At 35.6% G+C, this 14,368-nt stretch overlaps 1 protein-coding gene across 2 annotated transcripts in view; it reads right to left on the bottom strand.

Annotated features, from left to right (window-relative positions):
* Positions 1-14,368, bottom strand: part of CADM2 (cell adhesion molecule 2) — a 1,024,870-nt gene that overhangs the window by 1,009,621 nt on the left and 881 nt on the right. The gene's annotated exons all lie outside the window — the stretch shown is intronic.

The raw sequence follows: 14,368 nt of genomic DNA, 5'->3' as shown, positions 1-14,368 counted from the left end.
TCACAAAATAAATCATTTAATATAAAACCACACTCTTGCAAATTATCACCTGCAACAGAGCATTTCCTTGAATTGCTTTAATTTTAAAGTTCCCTTTAAAAGAAAAAGAAAGCAAAATTAAAGATAATGGTTTAGCTGAGGTGTTTTATCTGTGTATTATACTGTTTTCTGCAATCCAGATAAATAAATCTCTAAGTAGAATAACTGTACATGCTTGACGACCACCATTATGATTTCCAAAGTATATATCATTTTTTTTACCCCTATATACAACAAAATACATATCATCTACTCCAGGGGCACCAATGGGCAATAAATAATAATATAAAAATGCCTTACAGTCTGTTAGAAATATGACATCATTTGCACATTGAGGTCATCAAAGTTAAATACTAAAAGAAACCATATAAAGATATCGAGAATATCTGTAGCCCATTCAAGTTATTTTACATATTCTAACATTTCACATAATTGTATATAAAATTCATCTTATTTTTAAAGTTTTTATGTGGTATTCTCATCTCTTCTCCAGCTTTGTTTACCAGGTGATTCTTATTTCAATCATATTCAGGGCAGTTTGAGCAGGAGGAACGATTTCAAGAACAACATTGAATTGGCAGTCTCGAGAAGCACAGTTTTTAATCAGGCACAATGTAGTATTGTAATATAACCAAGGGACAGAGTTTTAATATATATGACACAGTACAAGGAGCATTGTTTCCGGATAGGACATTTTAAAAATGTTTTCCCTGAGGCATCAGCAGCTCTTTAAATGACTGTCGCTGGTAACATCAGAATTGCTCAAGCAGAACTTCAGCTCTAAAAAACTAAATATTGTTGCTTGTTACATAGATCCTTCTCACAGACCTCTTCTCCCCTACATTCCCTCTGCTGACCTGGTCATCTACTGTTCTGGCCCACTGAGCCTTTATGAAATTAAATGAATCATCCTCTTGAACAAATCAGTTAGAATAGAGCATGCTTGAATATTTCTTGTTCACTTGTCAGCTTCTTTCAAGTTGTATTAATAAAAAAAAAGAAAGAAACTGGAATCATACTGAGAATGTTTGCAGGATAAACGACCGGAGGAAATGAGAGCTCTTTAACCCAACCTTAAATAAAAAATGTTAAAAGCTCAGTGAGGTTTATAGTAGTGCTATTAAATCAGTGATTTCATATTTTCATTGATAATATCCACATTATGTAGCCATTGAAAACATATTACTATAAAAATGGAATTTTTATTTCAGAAAATAAGCTAGAGTATTGCATATTTTGGTTTATCCAGTGTCTCAGCTACTAGACTATAAACTCCGTGAGGGCAGAAATTGTTTCATCCTTGTTCCCTTGTATATCCAGGCTTTACAACACTGCCCTCAGGTAGGTATTTGTTGAAAAATGAATCAGTGTATGAGTAAGTAATGCTTAAGAAAACCGAAGGCTATGACAAAAAAAAATGAAAATTTTATAATTTACAAATGCACACATTAAATGCACAAAAACCCAAAATTTAATTCAAAATCGAAACAGTCTATTCTCTAATAATGAAAATGACTAATGGCATGAGCACTGGGTGTTGTATGTAAATGATGAATCACTGAATTCTATGCCTGAAACCAATATTGTGCTGTATGTTAACTAATTAGGATTTAAATAAAAATTATAAAAGAAAAAAAATAAATGACTAAAAGCAAAAATTTACTAAATTTTGAAGTTGATCTATGGATGAAATTTCATGGGAAAAGCATGCATGACCCAGGCTCAGGCTGATGACTACAAAATTAATTTATAAAACTCATTGACAGAGATAAAAAGTTCTGAAATTTATTTAGACACGTGTACCAGAATAAAAATCTCTTTATATGCGTAAAATCTTTAAATACTGAATAATGCATGGGTAAACATAAAAAATTAAATTTTAGTAAAGGGTATTTTAAGAGCACATAGTTAAGGCTATACACCTTGTTACAAAATATCTTTAGGTGAAAAGTTGAAAAGAAAAATGCCATTTCTGCAGTTTTCAATCACCCAGTAGATTCTTCTACAACACATCACCAAAGAATGAATGTGGTTCCATTTTTTTTCAGTCTATAGAAGAAACTAAGCTACAGAAGTAATTTGCTTGGGATGCCTGGGTGGTTCAGTCAGTTAAGCATCTGACTCTTGATTTTGGCTCAGGTCATGATCTCAGGGTTGTGATATCAAGCCCTGAATCAGGCTCACGCTGGGCATGGATCCTGCTTAATATTCTCTCTCTGCCCCTCCTTTTCCCCCTGAAAGAAAGAAAGAAAGAAAGAAAGAAAGAAAGAAAGAAAGAAAGAAAGAAAGAAAGAAAGAAAGAAAGAAACTTGCTCAAGGTGTCTAAAATTGTGGCATGGCTTGGATGAGAACTGAGGTCTTTTGATTCCTACCATTATGTCTTGCTGCTGCAGGGCACTTCCAAAACTCAAAGTCCAAAATAGTCCAATGATAACTCCTCCCTCTAGAGAATAGAGAATACTCACTACAAGAGAAAAGACACCCACCTGCCAGGCCGGCCTCACTACAGCTTCCACACTAACAGTAGTTTGGCATGGCTGCTGCTTGCGTTCTACTCAAGGATCGGGCTGTGTGTTAGAGCCTCTTCCTCTATCACCAAGGTACTCCCATTCTCGTTTGGTACACCAAGATCATATGAAGGTCTTAGGAGGAAATATCCCTAATAACTGATCAAGTTCACTGTTAGCTTATAATAAGACCATCTTTAAATGATAAAAAAGATTGTCTTCCCAACTTGTCCGCACCCATCCACTGAATATAGTTGTTGTATTACAAAATATACTCTCATGCTGTCCTATCCATCAAGGATAATCTGTTCTGCTTTGTTGGCAGTCTGTACTTGTGTAGCCAGTAAAATTGGGTAAAGCAAAATGAAGATTTAAAGTAAATCTGACCTTACTGACCTCTACCAAATCGCTAAAACGCCATGAACTTATCCCTGTATCAATACCTTTATCTTAGCTATTCCGTGGAAGTGAAAAGATACGGAGAACTGAAGTTTCAAAATACCATTAGTCTTACCTCACCCGTAACATTGCTACGTTAAAAAAAAAAAAAAAAAAGTAAGCCAGTGGACATGAAACTATCGTCTATAAATTGTACTTGACCTTAAGAATATATTTGTAATTGTTACTGAACACACAACTTTTTCATGTTAGTTAGCATCGAATCTTTCTATAAAGACGATGCACCTTGTGTAGTATTCTTTCGAAGAATATAAAGGATATTGTTTTTAATTTGGTGACTCTGGACAAAAATGTTGTTCTGAAATGCTTTCCTTGTTATATCAAATTAAAAATTCACTTTCTGAATGGGTCATTATGACAAAAACTGTTGAGAAATATGAAGGTGTAATTCTTCCTCACATTTCCAGTGTTTCAGATACTAAGTGGTTACACATAAAAAATTACAATATGTCACTTCTAAACATGGATTTATAAGAATATTCTCTATATAATGAAAATTCGGTACATCTTAAAACATTTTTTCACTGTAACAGTGAAATAGTCAATAAAAAATGCTTCCCAAACTACCTTCCCTTTTATTCAGTAGGCTTTGAAAAGTCAGTCAGCAAGGGCCGAACAGAAGCCACATTAGAAGATTATTTAATCTTTTGCGGCTGTTGCATCATACGGACAGTCACATTTTAACATAAAAAAGATTTTAGGTATTCACAGTAGCTATGGGAGAATATAATTCTTAATATCAACTCCATAAAGTTGCAATAACACTTAATAAATTGAACTAGTTTAAACTATTTTGGATATTTATTTACTGAATGTGCATTTCTACATGACGATGATAACTGTCATTTTGGCACCTGCCATCAGGTAAATCTTAAGTCAGCCTAGTTAATAATATATTTTCAGATGCCCAAAGTCATGAAACAGTCAAAAATCCAAAAGACATCAGGAAATTGATTTTTAAAACTTGAAGAAAAACTATATGACTTTTAAGAAAAGCTACATTTCCTGGGACTTATAAGAAAAAGCATTCTTAAAACACTTTATGTGGAAATAGAGTCACTACAAATTGTAGAAAGTCTTTTCTCCCTTGGTGTTCAGCTCCCAGTAACTATATTTAACTTCTCTTCAAAAAGCAGTTAATATTCCCATCCTACCTCCCACTGTCTTTCAAAATTCTAAAAGGGAAATAAATCAAATTCAACCCTAGCAAACACATGTCCTCAATTGCAGAAGTATGACTAAGCATTTAAAAAAAAAACACACACCAAAAAACAAACAAAATAAGTCCCACAATATTTAGGATTTTCTTTAAAAGGTCTTTTAAATAAAATGAATGTAATCTCCCCCAAGTTAAATTAAGCAAAATGCACCCCAAATCTGTATTTCAGAAACTACTCAGAGAATGTCTGCTCCATAGCTTGGCAATAACAAAAGCAGGTCAGTCCCCACTGATAATCTGGCAGATCAAGGTCAGTTTGTAATTCCTCTTTGTTTATACATTTATTCAGAAATACCATCTACTCTAAGTAGAACAATAAGATGATTTGGTTTCATGTCTACCTAAAGCCATCATCAGGAATATTTGGGGGGCAAGGGATAGAAATCTTCAGTAAGTAGAAAAAAGACAAGGACTTAAGAAGCCCAGACAAATCAGGAAGAGTCAGATCTCTGAGACAAATGTTTTCAGTGCAATTTGAACTGCTTACCCTAACTGAAAGCAATGATTCCATATTTTTGTGAAGTATGCCATTATTTAGACTTGTTTATGTTTCTTAGTAGGCATTTTTTGGTATTCTCCCTGTACATTAAATACAAATGAAAATTCATGGCAAATATTTATTCTATTCAGAATAGTGTATTGGCATTTTGGCAGTTATAACACAAATACTTAAATATTACTTGGATCCAATTAAAGAGATGTGTCAAGATTAAATGGATTGGAAGAGAACTCATCAATCAGTGGAATGAAAACATTAAAAAAAAGACACAGACCAGACCTTGGATTAGGCACTTGAAATAAAATGAAGACTAAAACCCTGTACTCCAGGGGTTTATAGTCCAGTAGAACAAACAGATAGATAAATACCAAACATTCAAAATGCTATAATAAAAATATGCAAAGGGGTTATATAGATCACAGCATAGGCAAAATAAAATGCTTAGTTCTCTCATGAGCCAAGAAGACATAAAACTTCAAATAATAAAGGGCAGATGGCATTCTTTTGTCTACTTAAACAAACACATCAGATTTTGGTCAAAATTTTTCATAATAAAAACTCCAGTGGGTTCCTGGAGACTAGTATTTTTTAAGCTATCAATAATTATATGGCTTCAAGTATGCATTGTAAAATAAAAAATTAGTTAAAATTGTTAGTATATATCAACTTTAAAAATGCTTTTTATTACAATAGCCATAAACAAAAGAAAAAAGTGTATTTACAAATTAAACTCAAATTTTCTGATGATATAATGCGCAGAGGAATACAAGTCGAAGAGTACAGTTAATATAAGTACATACTCAAACTCAGGCAATACAGGAAAATATCCTCCTTATAAATGGTGACATGAACTAAATGAGCCAATTCTTATAACCATCCTTCCACAAATAAAGTCCTTATTTAAAAAAAAAAAGTCTTTCTCTCTCTTCCTATGTTGAGTTTGATGTCCCTACATACTTTCACAGTTATCCAAATTGCATCCAAATCAAAAACTGAAAAAATCATGTCTCAGATTTGGCAGTGCACTGACATTTGGCAGCCCACGCAACTGCAGGCAATTAATGCTATCTAAAAATCTATAGCCTCAAACAATAACCAGCATAACTTCGAGATCCCACCATAGCAAATGTGTTAATGGGCTAGTTAGGGAATAGAGTATTGATTTAGGAACAATTTTTGATTCTTGTTTTGAGAAAGTGAAAGGAACAATCCCTATTCAAGATAAGGGATACACATTTTCACTCATTATTTTATTTCATTCCCAGGGCAAAGAACTATTTAGAAATAACAGATACTGTATTATGTATCACAATGGTGAATTTCATTCTGCCTTGGCAGGGTAACTAGTAAGCGTAGAATGTAACTGCTTGCTATCCTAGAGTCATAGATATATAATTGCCTTCAGAAACATCCTTCTCTGAATACCACCTACACATTAATACATGACAGTGAACTTACAGCCAGACCCCTGTTCTATCCCACATGATCCTTGAAAAGGCTTTGAAATGAGGACACGTGCATAATTAAGGCGCACTGAATATCACAGTACATGTAACAAACTAGAGTATTATGAATCCTTAGGGGAACCTCATAGAACTAATACATTTTCTAAAGAAAGCTGCACATGAGTAAAGAGAGCCTAAAATGCTAATTAGATCCTCTCAGTGAAAGCTATAGAAAAGTTGATTCTTGAATCCTGAAGTTGGGCACAGAATGGAACATTTGTATACAGAAAGACTGAAGAGGGGGGAAAAAAGAATTTGACATAAAAGCCCCTCAATAGATGATTTACACAATTCATGAGAAAATAAATAATGCAAAATAAAAATATAACAGTGGGAGAATTCCAAACCTCCTGAAAGGGTTAAGTATGAGAACTGATTTCGTATTAGAAAGGGATTATGTAACAACAGAAGGAAATACTCAGCCTAGCATATGCTAATTTAGTCAGCTTTGCCAGGCGATTCTGTGTGTGTTTGGCTGGCTGACTCACATTCCTTCCCTCTTCTTTTTGCCATTTTTATTATGAAAGTAAGGAGGCTGAACTCTCAGAAAATGCAATAATACCAATAACAAAAACAAGTATAAGCACATTGTATGTGTTTTATCCTTGCTAAAACATTGGGGTATGCGTCATGGAGGTTGAAAGGAAAAATCACCCAATCAGCATATAGGCTGTCGCAAAACTCCCTTTCTTGAACCACTCTTTATTCCCCGTTAATTACTTTTAATAGGTCTTTCAGGTTAGTAGCATGGTCGGAACTGGGGGATTATATTCCTGGAGAGTGCAAAGGAAGCTGAGTTACCAAACTCAGACCTCAACACATAAAATAGACAGCAGTAAAGGAATGACGATTAAACAACAAGCTTATTGTATTTATTTGCTTTTAAATACAAATATTCTAATCATTTCTCATTTCAACCTAAATCTACTACTTAAGATTGGAAGGCAGGGGGCATGTAAGGTATGAGAATGAATGGAAGATATAGGTGTCATGGGTGTTTTCCCCTGGGGGGATATAGGACAAGCTAATGTAAAATATGAATTCATTAAGAGAGTAAAAATGTATTTTACACACTATAAATTTTAGTGCTGGATGTTTAAGTAAACCTTAAGGGAGTCACTTGCATTTTTAAAAGGCAAACACTTTTAGCAAAGAAGCCAAAAATATTTCTTTATAAGAACAGATTAATCGGTTTTATAAATTACACTGAATCAATGTAACAGCTATACACTTAGCAGTTGGCAGCACACCCTTGTCAGGAAAGGTGCTTTCTCACGCCGTTCCCAAAGATGACTCTAGCTAAACAGTGAATGCACCGTTCCTGTAAATAAACCATCATCATATACATAAAATTGTTAGGGGATCAATTTGACCAATAAAAGGACTGTTGTTTTCTTAATGTGAAGTGATCTGCACTACTTGATCATACTTAGCTTTAAGATTTTATGTTCCTCAAAGCAAATGATTCCTTATTTTTATTTTCTAAATAATCGCTAATGACTTCAGCATCTAGCCCCCAGAATAACTGTTTGTGACTAAATTGGGATTTCCCATTCAGCATTCAAAGGGCTGAAAGGTAATTTAAAGATTCAAGTAAGAACTATTTGCTGACTTAGAAAGAGTTATCCCAAATGTTGAATAATGACTGTCTTAATATTTACTTCAAAGACCTCTAAAATAGAATGTGAATAATTAATAGCCGGCTCTCTCCAAGGCAGATCCCCTTACAATCTCAGCCCTGTGTCTATTCAGGTAGCGGTAGGGTCTCATCACTCGGTTTCATAAGCACAAAAGAAGATTCAGAATAAATGCTCAGCTCTATCGCAAATTCAGAAATTGTAAATCTTGCTTGTGTGTTTCTAAGTGGAAACGTTAATCATTGTTAAGGCCTAAGAAAATTTATTCAAAAGTACACTTTTTAACCCTCATAAAATGGGTAAAAGAAAACAATTGAGTGCAAACAGAATAAACTCTTGCCTTTTCCTCACACCACATCCCTGAGAGCCCCCAAGCCTGATTACTTACAAAATTATAAAGATACCCTTCAGTCCTAAAAATAGCTGTACACCTTAAACTTGTATATATGTGTATATAGAGAGATGAATGATTGAGGGATATTTCCTTTCTCAACAATTATATCTCTGATTTTGACATTAATATTTAACTGATACTAATTAAGCAGAATATTTAGTTTACTAATTTTTAGACATACTACATACTTCTAAAATGATAACAATTTCGTATCTGTTTAAAGAATCCCACTGAGCACATTAACAGAACCAACTGGGCTCATTTCTTGAGTAAAAATCAATATGCGTAGTATGTTCACTTATTTTGTTCTCTCTCAAATGGAATAAAAATAAACAAAGCTACATTAGTTTCTATTATCTGATATGCTTCCCTGATAGGCTGCCTGTAGGTCCAGAACTATTACTTTTACTAAGGGTCCTATTTGATGCTTTTGCCTGTGATAAGTAATATTGTTCAGAGAGGAAATATTCTCTACTGATTTGATGTTAACAAAAATTCCACTTCATGGTGCTAAACTACATGAACATACATTAACAGTTAATTTCTGTATCTTTTAAAACTACTGTATTCCCATAATACAAGAAATGTTCTAATTAATAATAACAATAATAATAACTCACAACAACAACAACAAAGGACTGATTTCTTACTCAGTAAAAGAAGAGAATAACAGAATATTTCCTAGCCCAATATTTATTAGGTCCAATACATGTAAACAACTGCATAGAAATCCTATTATTAACTTCGCTCTTTATCTTCATGAAAGTGACCTGTGTCCCTGATAGTTTGCAAGAAAATAAACTATTCACCATGTGTCTGATGAGAGCATTGATAATTTTATTAGGTTTATTTACTATATTAATCTCCAAACAAAATATGTATTCATTCTTTCTTATGCTTTGTCATGAGCTCACATGATTAGAAATACTCTCTGGGTTATTTCTGGTTATAAAAAGCTGAAGGATGGTTCATGTCTCCTGCAAGCTATGAAAAGACTTCCCATTTCACTCCTGCCACATGACTGCTTTCCTGTGTGTCCGCCTGCCGCTGCAGAGCACATTAGGCCTGAGATGCCATTTGCATCATCACACAGCAGGGGGCTTCAGCAGCCACAGCTCTAGGTTAATCCTCACCCACCTCTTTACACAAGGAATTTGTGGAAGATGCCTTTCTTTGATACTACTGAACTGCACTCCAAAAATGCTTGACATTTTCAAATAAAATGTTGGCAATGAACTTGTCCTTTTAAATTTTTTAGGTTAAATCGGTAAATTTAAATCATGCCCTTCCTTTTTTTCATGAAATGAATTGGTGATCTGGCCTAATGCAAAATATTGGGGATTTGAAATCAAGGAAAATAAAAAGAAATAGGTAGGAAAACGTAATGGCAAGAACAACTATCAGATTGTATTCAGTTAAAGATGTATATCAAGAGCCATTGCTATATCCTTTCCTATAGGAAAACTGTTTCCTAACCAATACAGCCTACAAAATGTTAAAATGAACTCTTGTGGCATTTTTAACAAAGTTTAAGTGCTGACATATTATGAAGAGAAGCAACTATTAAATTCCATCAGAACTAATTAGGACATCCCTATTATTCGATCCAACACTATTTATTATGCATCTATTAAATTAAGAATGAGAAGATCGCACAGATAACAAAGGCTCAGGGCTTGCCCTCAGGAAGCTTAAGTTTAATAATCATTGTGCATTAGAGCTGTTCTAAGAGGGTAAATGGTAAACCAATATATCTGCCAATTCCACAAAGAACTCTAACTTCGGCTTCTGAGTTCAGCTTCCTCGGTCTGTGATTCCCCTTCTCACTGCCTCCTCAACCTACTCAGCCAGCTGTTACACCATGGGTGATTTTGCCAAGGATGTTTAGCGAGCCTAGTAAATAACGGCTCTTTCTCGATAAATCTCAAGGACTGCACATCAGCATTATCAAATAAAACATCAATATGATAGCTCTATTTATATTATTAATGCACCCAAAATTCTTCATAATAAATAAACCTTATTTGTCTCAATCATCTGATACCCGATAGATTTCTTATTTTAAAAAGAAAATTGATATTATTTGAGTATTGATTTTAGGCCACTTTAAAACGCATGATTCAGATGTCTTCCAGCATTTTTGCACTTCCTTTTGCTCTTTAAGAAATTTAAGTAATTTTTTCTTTAGAAAAAAATGGCATCTCACTATTTAAATGCAGGGCGAATAGTTCTCAAGTATCTGATCTCCCAGTGGAGAACGCAGAAAGAGGCCTCTCAACTGATGCTTACTTTTGTCGTTTAATGCTCCCATGGTTCTAATAGTTGTAGAAATAGGGGAAAGACATGTAGTAAGCTTCCATATCTTGATAGAAAATTAGTCCAGAAACTCCTCATATTTGCAGGGAGATTTTCTTAATTACTAGGTGTCTGGGGTTTGACTGTTTAAATCATAGTCATTGGCTTTTATGTACGGATTCTACTTTTCGAAGTTTCAGCTGTTAATCAAAAAAGGGAGGAATGCAGGAACTGCATTCAGCATAAGAAATGAGCTTGACAAGACTAAGGTTATTACATGTAGAAGGAAATGAATGGGAGAGATGTGCTTTTAGAAAGTATTAAGTTATCAGTATTTTATTAAGTGTACGTAGGTGTATTTTGTACTTCATAATGTACTTTCTAAAAATGTGAGGGGAGGTTCATGTAATACACTGAGGCTAGTAATATGTATGTCCAATTGACCTTCAATCTGAAAGTCTTTCTTTCTAAATATAATAAATCATTTACCAAAATGTCTCGTGGAAAACAAAACAAGACAAAACCAAACCAAACACTAAAGTCCCAGTATTTGTGTTGGATGTGCTTTTCTGTATGACTAACTTTAAATAGGAAACAAAGTTCTTAACAAAATCTCTATGCATGTCTATTTTCTGGTTATATTTTGTCCTTTCTTTTTTGCCCTTTCTAGGACTATTTTCTTGTACTAACCAAGACAGTCTCCATCTTTGCAGTGCCCCCTCAGGCATGGAAAAGGGATACAGCTTCAGCCAGGGTTAGCAACTGAACTGGATCTACTCTGTAACCAAGAGAGGTTTTAGTTACAGGTGGCAAGCTTTTGTATGCCTCCTTCTAAAGAAATTAATTTCTCCAAACTGTTCCCTACCCTTATTCCAGATTATTCCTCTGTCTATGGTGGAGGAAAATAAGAAAGGATGCCCCATAAAGTAACACTGAAACAGATTTTGTTATCTAAGTAGTCTACATTCTAAGTTGTGCTTTGGTCAGAAACACATTTATTTTCCATCTAATGATCCATTTCCATTTCCTAAGAATCCGTTGAAGACAAGAAGACAAGCTGGTAGATTTGTAGAATAGAACTATTTAAGACTTTTTTTTTTAACTTATTTTATCGGTGACTTGATTCTCACCACTGTTTCATTAACTCTATATTAACAAGCCAAAAGGTTGGTTTTGCTTCCTAGAAAAAGCAAAATATTGGTGACAGTGTAAAACCTAGAGAAGATATTTTCAGATGAGGCTTCTTGTCTAAAGGCATAGTGCAAGAAAGGGGATAATAACACAAAGGATAAATAAATTAATTAGTATTACTTAAGTGACAGAATACCACTGTAGTTCTGATAAAGCTAAAAATGAGAAGCTGTAGACTGCCTATAGCATTTGCCTAGTCATAACTACTAGCAGGCAGAACAGACTCCTTCTAGCCAAAATCAGTTGCTCACTAGTTCCCCCGCCACCCTTCTCTCCGTGCACATAGAAAGGAAAGACCTGCTAAGTATTTAATCTGTGTCCAGGAAATAAAGCTTTCATTTTACAACCTAACCAAGTCCTAATAAAACAGTGGGATGGCGGGAGAAACACAAACCTAAACCCTGAAGCAATGTTTTCAGCCAAAAGTAAGACAAGGAAGGCATGAGCAATTTGTTTGAGCAGGAACTGACAATATCAACAAAGTGTGATCAGTCTGTGGAGCAGTGTTTGATAAATGTGAGGCAGCCATAAACATGAGAAGACAATCCAGTGGTGCTTTGCACCCCCCTCGTAGTTTTTCTTTTTCTTCTTCTTTTTCTTTAAATCCTCTTCTCTCCTTTGGTGTATGAATATGGCCTGATCTAAGATGCTCATAAGTACACAGACATTGTTGGGCTGGTGCTCTTTCCCTGGTTGCTGTATAGGATGCTTATTTATTTATATATTTGGACCTGATGCTGGTGCTGCTGTTGGTTGCAGTGGTGCATTTTCTCTGCCATACCCACAGCCCTTCCACCACCACCCCTAGTCTGCTGTGAAAAGCTGCACTTTTTAAATAATTGGTTTACATACTTAATAAAAGAGACCCATGCCCTTAATAAAAGAGAATGCAGCTGATGGAATCTCTCTGGGTAGAGAAAGAGTACATCCTCCTCCGGGCTGAGAGAGAATGAGACACCAGCAGACAGTTATTTTGCAGTGCACTGAATAGACAATTCACGGGAAATGTTGAAGGCAGAGAGGAGGCGACCCCCAAGTGCAGTCCATTGCCCACATGCTCTATAATAAATAATCTTTTCACACCAGCCCAGCAGTGAGTGCAATGACGTGCCGGGGCCAGCATACACAGATTGGCAGGGAAAACACATCCAGCGGTGTCGAATTTTCATCGCAATCACCAAATTAACTGATTTCCCCACATCACACTCCCACTACCCGGCGTGGAGAGTGTGTGTGTGTGTGCGCGCGCGCACACACACACACACACACACACACACAAACGCAGAGCTGAGAAATGCAAGTTACTGAGAGGTGAAATGGGGTATCTACGAGCACGTTTCAGCATGGATTAGAAACCTAAGTAATGTGTCAGCCACCCGGGGTTACTTGTGAGAGGGTGGGGGTGTCAACTGTGGGAAATGGGACGAGGCAGCGTAAGCAGGAAGAAGGCTGTCTGCCTTCTCGGGGATTCTGGCACATGACATATCTGAAATTTACATCCAACATAAAACACACAAAATATTGTAAGAAATAGCTCTGCAAGGTCAGTTAGTTAATTCAGAAAAATTCTGTCCACTATCTCCTCTTTCACATTCATAAATATGCATACATAAAATACGTCCCAGTCTATATCCTGGAGGATAGGAGACAGGATGCATTCCAAGAACTTGCTGAAAGATGGTTCATTGACCTCATTTAAATCCTCCAAAGGCCGATTGGGTTTTGCACGCCTGTGGGTCTACTGGTGTCTTACTTCCAAATTCCTTTTACCCAGGGACAAATAAATTTGATCAACTTATTTTTCCCACAAGTACAGAAATGATGACAGAAGGGTTAGAAGTGGGCAAAGATTTATCAAGAAATCAAGAGTCACCTAGCTTTAAAAATCCTATCGACCATCATTTCACATCCATCCTTCCTGTATCTTACACTCAAGTCGTATCGCTATATTACTACTCTCTTAAAAGCAACAATTTTGCGCCTTACAGCCCCTGCCCACCCAGCCCTAGCATGCCGCCTCTGCCTCCACCACCACCCAAAGTGTGCTCTCCTCATGCACTCCTACTCCATACATTGCCATTCATTTCATAACCAGCGTCGTCCTCCCATTCCACACAGACCCCTCCTCCCTCCTCCAGAAGAGAGGGTCTGAGGAAAAGTGCACCCCAGTTCCCTAGCCACTCCGCATCCAAAACCAGTGATTTGCATAATAACAGCGTTTTGTGCGGTTTCCCTCCACTGCGGTCGCAGGGGTTCTTACATTTCACGTGAAAGGATAATATTAATTACGAAAAGAAGCGGCAGAGAGCAGAGCGGATGGAGAGGTAGGGAATCCAAGCGAAAATCCCTTAGCACTAAAGTAACTGCTTAGGTGCATATATTTCTTTGCTTAAAGAAAAAGAAAAAAGAAAGAAAGAAAAGAAAAAGAAAAGAAAAGCACACAGACTGATTAATAAACAGGTTTGTTGATAAAGTGGCTTCGGGTCTTTTAATATTTCCCTTCCCCTTTCCTTTTTTTAAATTTCTTGATTTATTCTTTCTCTCTTCCCCCTTTTTTCTTTCTCTCTCTTTTTCTTTCTTTCTTTTTCTTTTTTCTTTTCTTTCTTTCTTTTTTTTTTTTTTT

Source organism: Ursus maritimus, unplaced genomic scaffold (assembly GCF_017311325.1).
Source record: "Ursus maritimus isolate PB19 unplaced genomic scaffold, ASM1731132v1 scaffold_4, whole genome shotgun sequence".
Taxonomy (NCBI): Eukaryota; Metazoa; Chordata; class Mammalia; order Carnivora; family Ursidae; genus Ursus; species Ursus maritimus.
Note: the sequence above shows the minus strand (reverse complement) of the source record. Positions and strands in the feature narration are given on the sequence as shown.